The sequence below is a fragment of the Hordeum vulgare genome, chromosome 6H (genome assembly GCF_904849725.1).
Source record: "Hordeum vulgare subsp. vulgare chromosome 6H, MorexV3_pseudomolecules_assembly, whole genome shotgun sequence".
Taxonomy (NCBI): Eukaryota; Viridiplantae; Streptophyta; class Magnoliopsida; order Poales; family Poaceae; genus Hordeum; species Hordeum vulgare.
The window spans coordinates 276,436,308-276,443,670 of record NC_058523.1 but is presented as its reverse complement, the minus strand read 5'-3'; positions in this window follow the sequence as shown (position 1 = coordinate 276,443,670).

Below are 7,363 nucleotides of genomic sequence, written 5' to 3'. Positions count from 1 at the left end.
AGACCCTCATACTTCCACAATGGATGGGCTCTGGCCTGGAGAGGCTGAATCTTACGCTAAAAGAAGACTTCCAGGAGATCCATTCCATTCACGCCCTTCCGCAAGAGAGCAACCAACGCTATCACCAAGGTATCTACATTAGTCTTCTCCTCGTTGGACACGGTCAAGGAAGGACCCGACTAGATCCTATCAACCGTATAGGGCAGAAGGCCTGAATGACCATCACCGATTGGGACGTCTTGGCAGTAGAACCAAGAATCCTGCCAGTTCTTCACTGAATCTAGATAGTTCATCTGGGGAATCTACTTTTGCCCCTAAGTTGTATGAACAAACCTTAGTGCAGATAGCACCCAATGAAGTTCTCGCACAAAGATACAAACACAACTGAGTATGAGATGGTGTTGGGGGAAGGTGGTGGAGTTGTGCACCTAAGAAGCCAAGAAACTCTCGAAAAAAGGGTGAAGAGGCAAAAAAAACCTCTCTCTATGTGGGTGACGAGAAGCACTCGCTCGTCGTCCAGGGGCGCGGGCTCCTTCTCCCCATCGTCGGGCAGTTGCTAGCTCCCCGGAGCAATCACGCCTTCGCCTTGGATCCAACCCCATAGGGACGAACCGGCGCTCGAAGAGGATTCACGCGAGCCCTTCTTGGCTCACTCGGCCTTCTCAATCGCTCCCTTCACCATGCCGCACGGCAAAGGAGTCGAGGCAAGGAATCGTCAGAGGTGGCAGGTGACTCTCAATTTCGGCAACGAGAAGTGCAAGTGCGGTTGGAAATGACCCGGATTAGAAGCGTGGTTTCCTCTTTTGTCCACCTCGCGCTTCAAATACCCAACGAGAAGATGCACCATCGAGTACTTCGCTAGCCCAAGGAAGATCAGCAGAATCCCGAGGATGGCGCTCATGGTAGCATGACAACGATGTCACAGGCGCGGAAATCATGGCGTCGCTCCACTACCTCCACTACCCATGTCATTGCCGGATAGGCCGCCCACGCGTGCTCCGTCAATTCAAAAAGGCGGCAGAAAAAGTGCTCACCCTCATATCCCAAATGGATTACATATCCATGGCGTGTGATGAGGCGGACCAAACGTTCTCCTCGCTTATCCCTCAGTGGGACCCTTGATCACTCGAGTAACATAAGAAAATGACCAGCTCGCCCTTAACTCTGTGCGCATGGGATCCGTCCCATCTCACCAATTGGACATTCGGAGCTCCGAGCTCATGATTGTCCGATTCATTGAGTCTATCTTCCTGAAAGATAGTCGATCAATGCTGATTGCAAACATACCAGTATGCTCAATCATTGAGACTTCGCCGCTCTTGAATCCGTAGTGGTTTGCTGAGAGTCCGAATGACGCAGCCTCGGGATGCAACCTTAGAGTCTCTAAAACACCAAGGACACCGAAGGAGGTCATTCACTTGGTCTGCAATACCTCAACCGATTCGGGGGCTACTGACGGGGTTGTACATTAGGGGTAGGCCTATTGACCTTCTTGATAAGGCCCACATAAGGCCCTGTATGGGCATGAGTGTCCTACAAGTCATGGGTGTAGTCACGACCTCACTCGGGACAACGTGCCTTCGCTGGGCTTACCTGAAGTCATTCGGATCGACTTATGTCAGTCGGATGCACCCTAGCACGCGGACTACAGCGAGAAGATGGCACCAAAGAGGATGCAACACCTAAGGACTTAAACTATTACATGGAGTGCATTGAAACCTAAGTTACCAGTATTGCCATAAGTTATAGCTTCCGTTTCTAGTAACTCCCATATTAATTAGCATTAACTCGCCTTGTAATGAAGCTCGATCGGTCGTGGCACACTCTATGTAAGCCAGTCCCGGGCTCGTTCTCAAGAGCTCAACATCTTGTAATCTCAGATATCTCATAAGGAAACATCAGCCTCGGGGCTCGAGATGTTGGGTTGTTACCACTCCCGAGTGGGGCCCAAACTCATACATGTAAGTGTATCCACCGCGCTTAGTTAGGCTTCGCCCCTCCGTTTGTGCCCCCGAGTAATATTGTTAGGGTCATTCCCACGACAAGTAATATTAGAAGCTAAATAGCAGTTGCACAATGATGGAGTACTCTTTTCGAACAATTATATAAAATATAATTACAGCCAATATACTAACATATTGGATATATTAACATCTTATGTTATGGGCGGATGGAGTACACCATGAGAAGAAATATAGCCATGGGAACAAAAAACACAATATGCATATGCTCACTACAATAGGCTTAACAACAACTAAATATAGCCATTCGTAATGGTATTGTTGAGATTTCATAGAACAAAGCTTGTACTTAAACATAAAAGTGTATAATTGAACATCACAGACTGAAAAAAACCAGCAAACTATGCGAGAAAGGGAAGAATGATGGGATGGGATGCTTTCTGCGACCATTGAACTGGCATTGATCAAATTGTACTGCACATTATCAATAACTAAAGAAACAAGGCATACAACAACTAACCAAACATAGCAATTGAGATTGGACAACTGCTAACCACAAATAACCAAAACCTTTAAAGAAGGCATATCCTCACTACACAAACTTAACAACAACAAAATAGTCATTCATATTATTATTGTGGAAAATGCATAGAACGTACCATGTGCTTAAACATCAAATTTTATGATTGAACATCACATTGTGGGAAAATTGAAATAAAAAGGGGCATGTTAACTACACGAGATTTAACATGAACCAAGTGCATGATTGAACAACCAAATCTAGCAATTGAAGTTGGACATATGTTCTCTACAAACAACCAAAAACATCTAAACAATGCATATGCTCACTACACGCAACCAAACGTATGAATTCGTGGAATTGAACTGAACAATTCATAATCCAACATATCTAATTACACTTTTGACCATTACATTTTGCATGTGTGAAATTTTTAACATGACATGGTAAAAACCTAGCATGGAAAAGGCTACACGCACTATCATATAAAGTTTCCCCCCTTTGAGGAGGCACAACAAACATATCATGAGTTTCCTAAATTCTCACATTTGGGCTCATTCCTCTAGGATGTGCCTGGACGGTGGGCGTGTGCCATGCGCTCCCGGATGTCGCACCTTTGCTCCTTCCCTTTGGAAGAGCATGTGTGGAGGGTGCCCTCCCTGATGGCGTGGATTGGCTATTTCCCCTTTGAAGAGACAGATAAAGCGCCATTGTCATCGTTGTTGTCGTGAGTGAGGCATGACTTGGGAGCGGACGATGCCGAGACACCGCCATGGAACACGACCCTCAGAAATGAAGGCTAATTACTGACCACAAAATAGAGTAGTTCAGCGGTGGGGCCATGAATGAGATCCATGGGGGTTGAACTCGAGGGATGGGGGTGAGCCACTTAACATGTGGGTTAGCCCGCGTCAAGCCATCACTGTTGACGGAGCTCGATGTCGTAGTCGGCTACCATCACATATAGACACGCACAGAGTCTAACCCCTTGTGATGGATCTTCATGAGGACAGTCGGTCCTGATGGGGCGGCGGTGGTGGCGGCAGCGAGCTAGCTAGGGTTCCAGCGAGGGAGGAGTGGTGTGTGTGTGAGTGGAAGTTTTCCTCTTATTTTTTGATGCAATCTGAGAAAAGTTTTTGTGGTGGTGGTGGTGGGGTAGTGTTTGAGGAAATGATGCGGCTACTGAAAATTTTACTAGGGGGAGTGTAATGTCGGCATGCCCGGAGTACTGAAAATTTAGATTACGTGATTGAAGTGGCATGGCCCATGCGGGCGCAACAAAAATCGCACACTTCCCAAACACAATATGTGTGTGCTATAAAATATGAAAAACATGCGGAACCACCATTTTTCAAATCGCTCAAGGCGGTAGATATTTTTGAGATTGTGAGGGTGGTCTCGTGGATCCTAATCGTGTGATCATGCTGATGTGACAAGGCACGACGGTGGCACACGGGTAGGCGGAGGAATGGTGTCTCCTGAGTGTACAATTACAAACGGTCCTTTTTTTGACCAACTACTTTAGGGAATCACCCCACAACCTTTTCTTTTATTCCAACATAAAGAGAGTTTATGTACATGGGAGGATTAGAATATACAGCAGGGTGGGTGCAGATATACAAATCTCAGGGAGGTACGAAAGAGATCCACTTAAGGAGATCCTCCTTAATTCTAGCCTTAATCCTATAGGCTAAAAGAGAGATATCATGAGGCAAGCTAGACTTCCATTTATTGAATCTGGGACGCTCATTGTAGAAAAATCCTTGCATTTCTGACTGTCCAAATATTCCAACAAGCAGTGAACACTACTTCAGAGAAGAAAGGATGCTAGAAATCTTTCCTGGCTGTGAATTAAGTGTCCCACATGAAAGTACGCTGCCAGGTGATCTAAAGATAGTTCCAAACCCTGGTGCTGACTAGGCAGCTGAAAAAGAGCTGATCCCTATCCTCTTTGACCCTGGCATGACAAAGAACACATAGGTTTGAATCATAAACTTTCAAGTTGCATCGTTCAAGCATATCCTCGGTGTTCAACCTGTCCATAATAAGCATCCAGGCAAACATTTTCATCTTCATGGTTCAACAACTCTTCCAAATCCAACTTAGGAGAGGGTTGGGTATGATGGGCTAATAGACATGAAGGTAGTATTTCTTAGCAGAGTTAACCTTACTAGCACTACTACAAAGCGAGACATATTTGCTAAACTGTTCTCTATTATGGTTTTGGGTCAAGCAGGTGACCATTTCCAACACGTGGAAGGCCCTGTCACAAAGCGGTAAGTGAAACATGTTGGTCATGTTATTTGTCTCAAATGCTTGGAAAACATCCTCAGCAGTGCAGAATGTATCAATAAGAAAAGAGAACAATTGTTGGAACCGGTGAGCTAGGGGCAGGGTTGAGTCGCCAAGTGCCCAGGAATCAGACCAAAAGAGGAAAGTATCTCCTCTGTTTGGTTGAACATAGGTGACAACTCTGAAATTGTCCATTCTCTTGCAGATATCCTTCCACCAGAATGATCCACAAAGGGAGGTACCATGTGGAACTGTGTTGTGGTAGTAAGTGTTCCATATTAAATCAACCCAAGGCACTTCTGCTTTATTCAAGAACTTATACACATGCTTAAGAAGCAGTGCCTCATTCTGGACAGAGAGATTCACAATCCCCAAACTGCATTTCATTTTTGGTCTGCACACCAAGTCCCAGGCCGCAAGAGAAGGTGCATGGTCTTGGCCATTTTTTCTCCAGAGGCATTCTCTTTGTATCCTTTCTAACTGCTTAATGATCCCTGGTGGTATGTACAGACTACAGAGGAAAATAATGGGAACACAGGACAATGCCGAGTTGAGATATTGCAAACGACCACCAACAGAATTATCCACCAACAGAATTATCCACCAACAGAATTATCCACCAACAGAATTACAAAGGAGGAGCTAGCAGAGAGCCTCCTTTCCATATTATCCACCAACAGAATTATATCAATAATCCTTGGTTTGGTTGTCCCAATAGGCAGACCAAGATAGGTGAAAGGCAGTGATCCTACCTTACACGCAATAGAGGCAGCTAGCCTTCAAAGTTCTCCTTGATCAATGTTGATGGGCAACAGCACAGACTTGTGATAATTCACTTGAAGACCAGTGGACTGGGAGAAAAGCATAAGCATCTTTTTGAACTCTAATAGCTGGGACTCCACAGCAGGCAAAATGATAAGAGGGTCATCCACATATTGGACTATTGGAAAGTCTTTATCATGGTAAGGTATTGGAAGCTGTATTAGCCCATTTTCTAACAATTGATTTACCAAGGTTTGGAGAAAGTCAGTAGCAATGGCAAAAAGGAGAGGGGACATGGGATATCCCTTGCCTGACACCCTTCTTGCACATGAATTTTCTACGAGGAACTCCATTCAGAAAAACAGAGGAAGACCCAGAAGTGAGTAGTTGTTGTACCCAGAATATCCACCTATCGTTAAAACCCTTGTGCCTAAGAATCTGAAATATAAATTCATGTTCCACAGAGTCAAAAGCCTTTTAAAAATCAAGTTTAAGGATGACAATGTGTTTTTTGAGTGGTGACACTGATGTAGGTATTGCAATGTACATCCAACACAGACTTCGATGGTTCTGGACTTGATGAAACCATACTGATTCTTATGGATGCATTTCATGATCTATAAGTGCAGTCTATTGGCAACCATTTTGGAAAGGAATTTAAGTCCCATTACAGTGAGGGAGATGGGCCTAAAATCACCTACTTGCTCAGGAGAACTTTTTTTGGGAACCAAGGTAATGTATGAGGAGTTCATATTTTCCAGTTTTGCAATTCCTGCATGGAAATCGTTTGAAAGCTGATAGAATTCAGGACAGATGATATGCCAGCATTTTTTGAAGAAACGTCCATTGAAACCATCTGGACCTGGAGCTTTATCAATGGGCATTTCTTTGACAGAGTTATCCATCTCCTCTTTGGTAAAAGGCAATGTAAGAATATATAGCCCTTCTACCCTATGTATGAGAGACTGAAGGTTGAAATCCAGGTTAATTCCATGAGAGGAGCCCATCCTGTCCTTGAAGGATGACCAAAAACAGCCAACAATTTGCTCATGATCAGATATAACAGAGCCATCCGCCAATTTAAGTGATGAAATGGAGTTTCTTCTATATCTTTCAGTTGCCATGGCATGGAAAAACTTAGTGTTCTCCTCCCCCACCTTGATGAATCTGATAGTAGCCCTCTTCCTCCAGTAAAGGAATTGCAAATGCAGAAGGTGTTCTAGATGAAGCTTCACAATCACTCTGAAGTTGGCCTTAGGTCTGAACAGGGGTCTGAGCTCTTCAAGACTATCCACACAAAGCACCACCTTATTGCACTTATCAATGAGTGCTTTGAGCTGAGAGAGGCTAGGCTGCCATCTCTTCAGAGCTTGCCTTAGGTGTTTAAACTTATCCATAATGATGGTAGTGATGTGACTTTTCCTTGAAGGAATCTTCCAAGAATTCTGGACACAGTCAAGGAATCCATCCATCTCCACCCAATAGTTTTCAAACCGAAATTGGTGACATTTGGGAATGGAAGTGTTCACTGTCACAACAGAGGGGACATGATCAGATGCAGATTTGGCTAAAGGAAGAACCTGTGTCAATGGATAGGAGGATATCCAATTGGCAGAAGTGAAGAACGAGTCTAATTTTTCCAGCAGTGGTGAATCTTGCATATTTGACCAAGTGAAAGACCTGCCCTTGAGTGGTAGTTCTAACAGACACAGATGGCCAATAATCTCATTCAAGATAAACATATCATTCTCATCAGCACCAGGAAGATTTCTATCAGAGTGTGAGCGAATAAAGTTGAAATCTGCAAGAAGCAGCCAATTATCATTGA